Source organism: Wyeomyia smithii, chromosome 3, assembly GCF_029784165.1.
Source record: "Wyeomyia smithii strain HCP4-BCI-WySm-NY-G18 chromosome 3, ASM2978416v1, whole genome shotgun sequence".
NCBI classification, from domain to species: domain Eukaryota; kingdom Metazoa; phylum Arthropoda; class Insecta; order Diptera; family Culicidae; genus Wyeomyia; species Wyeomyia smithii.
In genome coordinates this window covers 146,463,788-146,476,476 of record NC_073696.1, presented here as the reverse complement: position 1 = coordinate 146,476,476, position 12,689 = coordinate 146,463,788, and positions in this window count along the sequence as shown.

The window sequence follows — 12,689 nt, the reverse complement described above, 5'->3', positions numbered from 1 at the left end:
TCTTTGCGTGTAGACATTGGAGCACTCTTTGTCCCACCACGGAGTTGGAGGCCGCTCTTTGATCGTTACGCCGGGATATTTCTTCGTTTGGGCTTGCAACGCGGCGTCGAGGATTAAGCCCGCGAGGAGGTTGTATTCTTCAAGTGGTGGGTGATGTTGAATCGACTCGACCGCTTTTGAAATCATTTCGTCGTATAACTTCCAATCGACATTCCGTGTGAGGTCATACGGAATGTCAATTGGTCGCATGCGAGTTGAACCGTTAGTAATTGAAATAAGAATAGGCAGATGGTCGCTACCGTGAGGATCGAGGATTACCTTCCATGTGCAATCCAACCGTAGCGACGTCGAACATAAGGATAGATCCAAAGCGCTTAGGCGTGCTGGAGGTTTCGGGATACGTGTCATTTCACCGTTGTTCAAAATAGTCATGTCGAAGTCATCGCAAAGGTTATAGATTAAAGAGGAGCGGTTATCATTGTAGGGGGAACCCCAAGCCACACAATGAGAGTTGAAGTCTCCCAAAATCAAACGCGGCGAGGGAAGAAGTTCTATTAAATCAAAGAGCAGCCGTTGCCCAACCTGTCCTCTGCGAGGAATATATATTGAGGCAATACAAAGCTCTTTACCTTGTATTGTCATTTGACATGCGACAACTTCGATGCCTGGAATCGAGGGGAGGTTAATACGATAGAAAGAATAGCACTTTTTAATCCCTAAAAGTACTCCTCCATATGGGGTGTCTCGATCAAGGCGAATAATATTAAAATCATGGAAGTTGAGATCAATATTTAAAGTAAGCCAAGTTTCACAAAGGGAAAATGCATCGCATTTGTTTCTATTTATTAAAATTTTAAATGAATCCATTTTTGGTAAAATACTTCTAGAATTCCACTGTAAGACAGAGATAGAATCCTTCGTATACGCAGATGAATTAGGCATCGAAGGATACAATCGCTGCAAGGAGGGGCCATTGGGCAGTCAACTGCTTCAAAAATGATCTAACTGTTGGGAGGAATGCTGTAGGAAAAATTTTAATTGGATCGGGTACATTGAAAGTTTCAAAAATCCAGTCCACAATGTCAGAAAATTTCACTAATCCAGAGTTTGTTTCATCAACTGGGAGTGCAAAAGGAACAACTGGGGTTTTAGATGTTCCTGGCAGTGCTGGGAACTCCATCTGGGACTTTAAATTTGCAAGCCCAGGAGGAGTTCGCTTCGGTTTTTCCGCAGCACTGTTTGGTTTGTTTGTAACTTTCATTTCACTTTGGGAAATCTTATGACCTTTTCGGGGAAGTTTAGGAGAGGAAATATTTTTCCTCTTTCTAGACGCCCCAGAATTGGCATAAGTTGTTCCCGCTGGTGAATCGTCAGAATCGGTTTCATCAGAGGACAACAGATCAAAGGGGTTCGATGTTATGGTAGAAGTGGTCACGGTCTTCTTCAGCATCTCAGCGTAAGATCGCTTTGAACGCTCCTTAAGTGACCGCTTGATTTTATCTCTGCGCTGCATGTACACCGGGCATGTGGAGAGCTCATGCTGATTTTCCCCGCAGTGAATACATTTTTCAGCATTTACACTGCAAGAATCGTCCGCATGAGTTTCTCCACACTTGCTACATCGTGCCTTATTGCAGCAGTAGGCGGCTGTGTGGCCTAGCTGCTTGCAATTGGTGCAATTCATAACACGGGGTACATACAATCGCACAGGCAGACGAATCCGATCGATCAAGACGTGGCTAGGGAGAGCAGATCCGGCAAACGTAACACGAAACGAGTCTGACGGAGTGTACACTTTTGTGCCGTTGACAAGAGACACAGACCGCAATTGCTTGCAATCTATAATCTTTACTTTTACGTCGTGACACAAAGCATTTCTGAAGCAGCCAAAACCGTTTGCCAAGATACACTCGACCGACAGACTCGAATCGGTTATGACACCGTCGATCTCCACGTCTCGTGCGGGTATATAAACGCGATACTCGCGTGTGAAAAGCTCGGAGCGAGCAATAGCGTTGGCCTGTTCCAGGTCGCTGACCACGACACGGAGCTTGTTGGGTCTGACCTTGGAGATTTCGGTCACGGCCTTGTACCCCTCCGTCAGGTCTTTCGAAATCTGCAGGATGTTTAACGGTTTCGATTTCGGTCCTGCTTTTGGCCGAAAGAAAACAGTAAAGCTGCCCTGAGATCCGTCCGGGTAAAGCCTGGGGCGAGGGGGGACTGGAGAATTAACAGAGGAAGGGTTGGCAGGAGGGACAGGGTCGGAGGGGTTCAGGGATGGTGGCACGGGAGGCGAGGGATCTACATCCATCGCGCTAAATCTAGCGCACTAGCGCCGACAGAACACGTACCTCTTTACTTCTCCTTTCAGCAGGGTTGGTTGTCCGAACGGTCGAAGCTGCAGCCGTTACAGCCAGCAGCACCAATACAGCAGCTCCAAACAGCCACCAGCAGCGAGCCGGGTGTGTGATCACTCAGCACAGCAACACAACTCGCTGTCAACTGTTGGCTTCTTCTTTTTCCTCCTTTGTGTTGAGATTCTCGTCCACTGCTGTAGCACAAATCACTTAGCAGCCAAATCGGCTTACGCACCAGCCACGATGCGAAACAGTTGCACAAAGGCGGGCGACCTTGAACCTTCACTCGACCAGGCAAACAATGCCAACACTTGCTCGCGCGTCTTTTGTTTTATATTCTATCGGAGCGATCACCAAACACATCCGATACTGATGCGTGTTCGGCACAGAATGCATGAGAGAAGTTGAACAACTAAAACCTTATTCAAAACCTTTCTGGAAGCTTTCGAAGGTTCTTAAGAAACCTTCGAAGCCAATCCCAGTCCTTAAAGATGTTGATTGCATTTTTCTAACGAATGAACAAAAATCTCAAAAACCTGCTCAGTAGTTTGAGAGTGTTCATAACTCCAATTTGAACGTAGTAAGTTCTATTGAAAATGAAGTAAACCAAAAATATGATCAAATCACCACCCAAGAATTTCTTTCTGAAGAGGTATTGGAAACAAACTTGAATGAGGTGCGAACTATTCTCAAAAAATTCAAAAAATTCCTCATCAAAAGACTTCCCGAAAACTCTTTAAATTTCTTGGTAAAAATTTTTAACAGATGCTTTGCACTAGCACATTTTCCTACGAAATGGAAAAATGCCAAAGTCACTCCAATTTAAAAACCCGAAAAGAATCCAGCTGAGCCATCAAGTTATCGACCAATTAGTTTACTTTCCTCTATTAGCAAACTTTTTGAAAGAATAATTCTCAATAGAATGACAACACATATTATTGAGAACTCAATTTTTGCAAATGAGCAGTTTGGTTTTCGCCATGGGCATTCCACTACTCATCAGTTACTTAGAGTAACTAATATGATTCGAACTAATAAATCTGAAGGCTATTCGACTGGAGCTGCTCTTCTAGATATAGAAAAGGCATTCGACAGTGTTTGGCATAAAGGCTTAATAGCTAAAATGTCAAATTTCAGTTTTCCGCTTTACCTTACAAAAATGATACAAAGTTATTTAACTGACAGCACTCTTCAGGTTAACTATCTAAATCTGAACACAACAGGTTAACTATCTAAAATCTGATCTTCCTGATTTACCATCAGGTTGTGAGAAATCTCTGTTTTGTGACGATACAAGCATTTCCGCAAAAGGAAAAAGCCTTCGTGTTATATGCAGTCGGCTACAAAAAAGTTTAGATATATTTTCTTTATACTTGCAGAAATGGAAGATTTCTCCTAATGCTTCTAAAACACAGTTAATTATTTTTCCTCATAAGCCAAGAGTTTCATTTCTCAAACCCACCCATAACCACGTTATTAAGATGAACGGTGTGGTCTTAAATTGGTCTGATTAAGTTAAATACTTAGGGCTAATTTATGATAAGAATCTTACTTACTAGTTACTAGTCAAAGTGCAATAAGTATATCAAATGTTTATATCCTCTTATCAACAGGAATTCTAGACTTTGTCTCAAGAATAATTTGTTAATTTACAAACAAATTTTTGGGCCAGCAATGTTATATGCAGTTCCCATCTGGACAAGTTGTTGTGCAACCAGGAAGAAGACACTTCAAAGGATTCAGAATAAACTTTTGAAAATGATTTTGAAGCGTCCTCCCTGGTTTAGCACGAACGAGCTACATAGGATCACTAATGTAGACACATTAGAAAATATGTCAAGCCAAATTATCAACAAATTCCGACAAAAATCGTTGCAATCCTCAATTGCAACGATTAGCTCACTTTATAGTCAGTAAGATAGTTTTAAGTTTATTTTAAGTTTTGTTTTATTCCTTGTTTTTTTTTCCTTGACAAGTAGGTTTAATAATTTTTCTACAATTACATTAACTTAACTGCGAAAGCTAATAACATTCAATAATATAAAAAAGCGTATCAATATATATACCAATATATATATATATATATATATATATATATATATATATATATATATATATATATATATATATATATATATATATATATATATATATATATATATATATATATATATATATATATATATATATATATATATATATATATATATATATATATATATATATATATATATATATATATATATATATATATATATATATATATATATATATATATATATATATATATATATATAATAGTGTTGAAATGTCACCATTTGTGGCAGAACACACAATAATAATTCTGAATAGATATTAGTTCATAAATAAATCATTACAAACATTCCCCCCCCTATAAAAAAAAAACTTTATTAAAGTTGGAGTGCAGATGGCCAATAAAATCTGTACCTTTTTGATAGACTCAGGGGCAGATATATCAATTTTTAAATTAAATAAAGTAACTCGAAATCAACCAATTGATGCGAGACGTAGAATAAAATTAACAGGTATTTAGTTAAAAAAATAGTTTATTTGACACGGCACGATACAATTTATGTTTAACTGAGCCAAGTACAAAATTAACAGGTATAACCGAAGAAGAAATTGAAACTTTGGCGACTACCAATACAATTTTAAATTTTGGAAATGGTGTGCAAACCAGTCACACTTTTTATTTAGTAAATGAAGATTTTCCAATTTTCACAGATGGTATCTTAGGCAGAGACTTTCTAGTAACCTATAAATGCAATATTGATTATGAATATTGGCTACTAAACCTCAATAATAATCATACATTGATTTCGATACCAATTCAAGACACAGTTGATGAAACATATATAATACAAAAAAGATGTGAAATAGTTAAAAACATGAATCATTTTAAAATTTCAGAAGATATGATAGTTTTCGAGCAGGGGGGTCCTCTGTGGGAACACTATTCACGGTGTCTCTGGTAGAAGAAACTTATCCGAAAAAAATTAGTATCGCTCTTATACTCATCATTCGAAAGCTCAAGGTGTCCCCTTTGATATGCTACTAAAATTGAAATGTTCTATCGGCGGGTCCAGAACATTTTTTTTCAGACATTTTTTTTTGTAATTGAAAAGCTGGTGGAATGGGACTTATGTATACTTATCAAGGGATTTAGGCAATGATGGTGATCGGTGATAAAATCAGCGATACACATTCGATTTTTTTCAGTGTTTGAATCAACTTGGTCTGTCAGACGGTTTAAACAATCATCATACGATTTCACTTCGTGAGAGAGCAGACTCAGACGTTTCCTTCGTTAGTTCATTCTCTCTCATGAATTGAATTCACGATAGCTGTACAAACCGATGAATCACTCTCTGCTGATTGAAGCAGAATGTGAATACGAAAGAGAACAATCGCCAGACGATAATTATCGGTAGCTAGAGTCGATTGCAATCGCTGGGATAATTTATCACTCATTCTTCCAGGGTCGAAAGTGTTGACAGTAAACCCGATTTTTCTTCTATATTGCAGAATTTTATTCGCTGACGCTGACGATTAACAAGATGCACTTCTGTTCCCCGGTTTTACATTCATCGAAAGTTTGTTAACTGTTTCAAGTTGGTCAATGTAGTTGCATCAAATTATTGCTGTGCGGCAGTTGTATCTATGCAATATGCAATTTCATAATGCATTGAGGTTTAAAAATTGATTATTTACGATTTGAAGCAATTTCCAACTTTTAGTCTATACTGGCTCCATTGCATCATATGTAAGAGGTCAGTAGTCAGTATAGTAAAAGTTAAATTCTCAGCGGCAATTCTCAGCGCTGATTCCGGCATTAGATCCACGCCCTGGACGAACAAACGTCAACCAAACTAGTGATTTGGATATACCGGCTCCTGGTGCATCAGCTGACGGAGGTAACGCAAGTGGTCATTCAGAGCATGCACCGCTACCGCAACCATCACTTGCTTTGCTGTTCCGCGGACCGAATATCAACGGTGTAACCGATGTGGAAATTCCTCTCTCTCAACCGGATTGGACAATTTTCCGTGCCGTCCAGGAACTGATACTTCAAACCAACATGACCAAGCAGGACAAATTCCGCAAAATATGGCAACCAACTTATACCATCGTCTATCGGGGAGCTAGGGCAGGCAACCCCTCGTGTCCTCCGGTGGTTTCGATGTTTTTGCAGCGAAGCGGTGGCTCGACTCTTTCCCCTAGTTCCGCCATTCTCGGTACACCTTCTGGGTCAGCCGAACACCATCAATCAGACGCTGACATCTTCGCCATCAAACAACGACAAGAATCTCATTCCGGACGTGGAAAGCAACAATTTCAATGCGGACATTTTCATGGGCAAAAAATCGCCAACAAACTGCTGCAGCAGATTCAGGATCCGCTAGTGCTGGCCGGCGGCAGTCTACCGAAATGGTGCGAGAATTACAACCAAAGCTGTCCGTTCCTGTTTCCTTTCGAGACACGTCAACTGTACTTCAACTTTACAGCTTTTGGAGCATCTCGAAGCATCGTATGGTTGCAGTCGCAGCGTGATGTGAACCTCGAACGACAGCGGGCTCCCGGTCTGAGCCCAAGACACGCCGCACGCCGTGTCAGAATCGGAATATTATGCAACTTCAATGCACCTCGGATTTTTCTTCACCAAAAGTTAGTTCAGGGTCTAAGCTTTCAAATGAAAGTGGTTTTAAAATATTCTATCGGGGAATACTTGAATAAAATGAGTTTTAAATTTCTCCAATGCTTTGACCATTTGTTCCCATGAATGGAGACGATCGGTGCATTGAAATATATAGTATGGTGACGATATAAACAATGTGTAAGTATGTGTGTGCGTGAGAGAGAGAGAGAAAGAGATGAAAAAGGGCACTCGTTTGCCAAAACGTGCAGTGATTGTTTGATTCGAGTAGGACCTGAAAAAGTGCATAAATGCAACGAGACTACACAGTTAAAAAACCTTTCGATACTGGCTGGAAATTTTCAATATCATGAGGTTGAGATCGAAGGCCATTCAAAATAAGCCAACAAGTGATGTTAAGCTTTACTAATGGTAAATTCTATTAATTTGAGCGGGAAGCCTATCCGTCCACGGAAAAGGAAAGTTGAAAGCAACTTAATTGTCTATCAAAAAACTTATTTTGGAAAGAAAACTAAGAGGACCGATTTTTTTTAAATCACTTTTTGTCTTCAAAATGTTTTAATGTAAGATCTCAGATTCAGTTTCGTCAATATTTTTCTATGAAAGTTTAGACACTCTCTAAAAGTAATCTTTTTTCTATCTCTTATCTCTCTGACCAAAGTTGCTTAATAGTAAGGCCTACACATAGTAAGGCCTACACACTCACAAAGTTTCATTGAATTTTGATAGGATACTGCCAATTTCTGGTCGAGTTGGCTCAAAATCCTTCACAATTTTGCTCGAATTTCGCACAACCAATGTGTGACTTGCGCAGCGCAAGATTTGTACAATGAATACATTGACATAGATCGGAACCAAAGATGTATCATACACAAAATTCGCTATGTTTTGGTAAACTTCGGTTTCAATCAAACGACCAGTTTTGGGACACTCAAAAAACCGTGGTTCATTCTCATGGGCCGGTTCATATGAACGGCTCTTAAGATGTTCGCCTATCGCTGATGACACCGTCATTTACCGAAACAGCAATCAGCATTCATCGTTATCACCCAAGTAACACACGTTGGTATAGAATAGTTGACGTTACCTATTCCATGACATCTCTATCACCAGAAAAGCGCAAAACATGAAGGCTAATAGAACAAGTACCGATAACTGCATGAAAGCGAGCCAACTTGATAGAATTAAGTGGCAAAATACATCTCGAGTACTAATACGGCAATGCGCAAATCTGTTGCTATGACAACTGTTAACCAGCGCATGCGAAAAAATGTGTTGTGTCTGCGCAGTGCAACTAGATCGACAAAAGCCTTTATCAGTGGCAGTTTTATTTGATTATAAATTGATGACAAAAAATAATATTCAACCTTTCGAAAAGAGTTGTTTCTTTGGCTTGAATATTGAAATTGTTTTCGCATAGTTTCAACGTTATCTGGATATAAAATCTAACAAAACTAGAAAACGATGTTAGATATGCAATAACAAAAAACTGAAGTGATATTGGTTACACTGCAAGCGTTTTGTTTATCTTTTGATGGCGCGTTTTGACCCGCTTCAAATAAATATAGAAATCGTTCATATAGTTTAAATATTAATTTGATCAAGTATTTTTAAGTTGAGTGTTAAATGCTACGACTGTTGTACTAAGAAAGAGCATTTTACAAGTACGTAATGTTGTTATTAGATGGTGTAATGTCTTACGAAAAGACCAAGTGATAGTGATTGTTATTTTTGAACTCATGTTATTAAAAACATCTCCAAAACCAGAAAAAATGAGCTTGTTCTTGAAATACGGTTGTGTTACTGATGAAAAACAACCTCAAACACAATATAATAACACAAGTTTTTAATTTCGCTTGTAGTACACTTATATGACTACTTGCGTTGTTACTTATTTTCTAACATGTTTTGTGTGTTACTTGGGGCACTTACCACAGTACTAGTAACGTGGAACCTACCAATAAGAGTCATATTGGACACACTACTACAATATACTGTTTCGTCCCTCTCTCTTTCTCTCGCTCACCCTCTCTCTCTCTCACACACACACACACACACACACACACACACACACACACACACATACCAACATTGTTTATATCGTAGCCATACCATATGTTGCAATGAATCTAGCGCCTCCACATACGGATAAAAATGTTGGAGAAATTGAAAATACTACAAGGTATACAGCCCTAGGGTTGTATGAAATGGTGACGTGGGACTAAACACTGTAATTAGGGGATTTTTGTTACAAAATATACAGAGTCTGCAGACAGAATCAATGCGTTTGCTCAGCGACTGTACGTATTTTTATTTTCAGCCTCCCCTGGAAATCAATTTTTGATATATATTCAACAACACTTGAAGGATATCGTTTATATCTGACGATATTATGCCTGTAGTATTTTTTCGTGCAAACAACATATATTTGACAAGGCACAAGCATATATCGTGCTTGTTAAAGAAGCACCAAGAATTTCTCATAATGCGTCAAAGTCAGAATTAACCCTATATCCTCAAAAACCAAATCCACAAACACAAAACCAATAAACAATAAAATCACAAGCATTCGCAGGCTCTTACTCTTCTATAAATGTATATATGTAGGAATTTACTCTTTCGATACTATCCAATCACGATTATTTGGTGAATATCGAAGATAAAATTAAATAAATATTCGTTGCAAAAATTTACAATGCTTGTTGAGTAAATTATGGTAATCATATTTATGAGATAAACTTTCAATCACCATCAACAGCAGCATTGCAGTTTTTCCTCAATTGCACACGATTAGAAATGTACGAACAAAATTGTACCACTGCAATACGAATAGTACCGCTGCAGTACGAATAGAAGTGTACCGCTGAAACGTACGAATAGAAGAGTACCACTGCAATCGAAGACGACGAGAGACCTGCGGTTCTTTACTCCACTGGTACTGTTGCTTTTACCGGCATGTTTTCTTTCAAGACATCAGTTATTATTAGGTTTTTAAGAACCTAATACGCAGGTTTAGAAATTGTTCAAGGATGGGTATTGTTTCAAACTTTTAAGAAAACTTTTACCTTCGAGACATCATATTAGTCTAAACTCATGGAATCAAAAATGAATTAACCTATTGGGACGGGGAGACTCTGTCAATTTTTATTTCGATATTGTTACAGAGAATATCACAGGGAACGGATGGTGTCCATTCGCGTCGTCTGTGCTAGGAATGCTCGCATGTAATTGGTTCATTATTCGCATAAATTTGTCATTGAAATTTTTTATCAATTTTACCGCTTAGCAATGAAATTAAAGTGATAACTAGCATATTACAGAATTGTTATACATTTTATCCATCCAGCAACATATTGGTTATTGTTATCCATCATGTGGTTGTGCTATTATTAACGTTTGAAATCTGACGCAACATTTGCCAGTTTCATTTCCAATTTTACAGAATGCATCCCAGTATAAACGTAGTACGCAGTTGAGAAGAAAAGAGGTTCACGAAATTTTGCCTTTTTTACCAAACGGAATTTTGACAGCTGAGAATGCTTCACAGTAACGATATCTGACGTGAGTGAGCGCATGATTTTTCCTTTTTTCTAGAACACTCGAACACATTTGTTTACCGCGATCTGGTGTGAGAGCAGGGATGCCAGGTATTTTTTTCAAAAGTCTAGTCCGCGAAAAAATGTCTTCCTACCCGAAGCCCTTAGGCTGAAAAAACTTTCGAAAACTGTCGAGCAAAAAAAATACAGGTCACCACTAATGCACTAATGCAAAATTCGGGTCGTTCACATATTTTTCAATGTCTTCACATGTTTTCTCCAATGTCTTCACGTTGTCGTCACAAAAATGGATGTCTTCATCGTACACTCAAAATATTTTTCACGTTATTGTTACGTGAAAGTTCCTATACTTGTTCATTTCCTGTCATTTTGCATGATTTATGTGACAAACATAACATCTACGTGAAAATCTCATGCATACCATGACAGGATTTCTTGAGCTTAAAGGTTTCACACAGCTTCAGTTAAAAGGTACCTGAATACATGAACGAAAAATTTGTTTACCGCGATCTGGTGTGAGAGCAGGGATGCCAGGTATTTTTTTCAAAAGTCTAGTCCGCGAAAAAATGTCTTCCTACCCGAAGCCCTTAGGCTGAAAAAACTTTCGAAAACTGTCGAGCAAAAAAAATACAGGTCACCACTAATGCACTAATGCAAAATTCGGGTCGTTCACATATTTTTCAATGTCTTCACATGTTTTCTCCAATGTCTTCACGTTGTCGTCACAAAAATGGATGTCTTCATCGTACACTCAAAATATTTTTCACGTTATTGTTACGTGAAAGTTCCTATACTTGTTCATTTCCTGTCATTTTGCATGATTTATGTGACAAACATAACATCTACGTGAAAATCTCATGCATACCATGACAGGATTTCTTGAGCTTAAAGGTTTCACACAGCTTCAGTTAAAAGGTACCTGAATACATGAACGAAAACAGCTGCAGCGGATAATAACAATCCCCAGGAATGTCGTAATATTTATCAGTTTTTTGTTGTTTTGTTCATTCACGAATTTGCATACCTGAGTGATATCAATCACGTTTTACGAAATGTACAATTTTCATTTATTTATCTAATTTTTATGGGCTAGGAAACTGGTTTTAGAAATTATCAAAATATGTTGCGTAATAAATCAGGCATGCAAATTTGTCGTTTACCAGTAGATGAGCTCTACGTGAAACTCACATGAAATGCATGCATCTACTGAAAGTTTCAAAGGATAATTCATCTCACCAGGTCATGATGAACTCAAATTTGGACGCAGACTGAATTTCAATATTTATTTCCCAAAGTTCTAGTAGAGTCTAACGGAAACCGATAATTATTTCTTTTGATTTCATGAACTCAAATGACAATCACGTAAAATCTACTAGAAAACGATAGTGGAAAATATTCACGTAACTTTTCCGGTAACTATAACGTGAAAAATATTTTGAATGTAGGCTAATGTCTTCCAATCTGGCATCGCTGGATGTGAGACGACCAACCAACTGCCTGACACTTTCAGTACCTGAATAATGTCAGTGCTAATTATTCCGTGCAAGAAAAAGTGACATTTTGCTTCACAGCAGTGTTCACAGCAAGTGAACTTTGTTTTCCATTTCGGTTTATGGTTTCTTTTTAGCTGCGTACTAGCTACCAGAAGAAATTTCAATGCCTGATTCAGTGCCTGAATTTTACATGGGATTGAGATAGGAAAATGAATTCCTTTTTGAACTGCATACTGCGCTATAGTAAACAAAGACGTAGTCCCACATCAAAAATTCGAATTCATTTTATTCAAGTTTTCCCCGATAGAATATTTTAATACGACCTTCATTTGAAAGCTTAGATCCTAAACTAACTTTTAGTGAAGAAAAATTCGAGGTGCATTGAAGTTGCATAATATTCCGATTCTGACACGGCGTGCGCTGAACAGCACGAGTTCCGGGTTGGACGACTGAAGCACGAACGTGTTAAAGTGCTGCGTGGGGAAAATCTGCTCGAGTGGGCCCAACAGGTAAGCTAAAGTTAAGGGTAAAGTGATTCGATTTTTATTTTTTTTTTATTTTTAGGTTATGAAGGTGCATTGTAACCGTAAATCCGTACTTGAGGTGG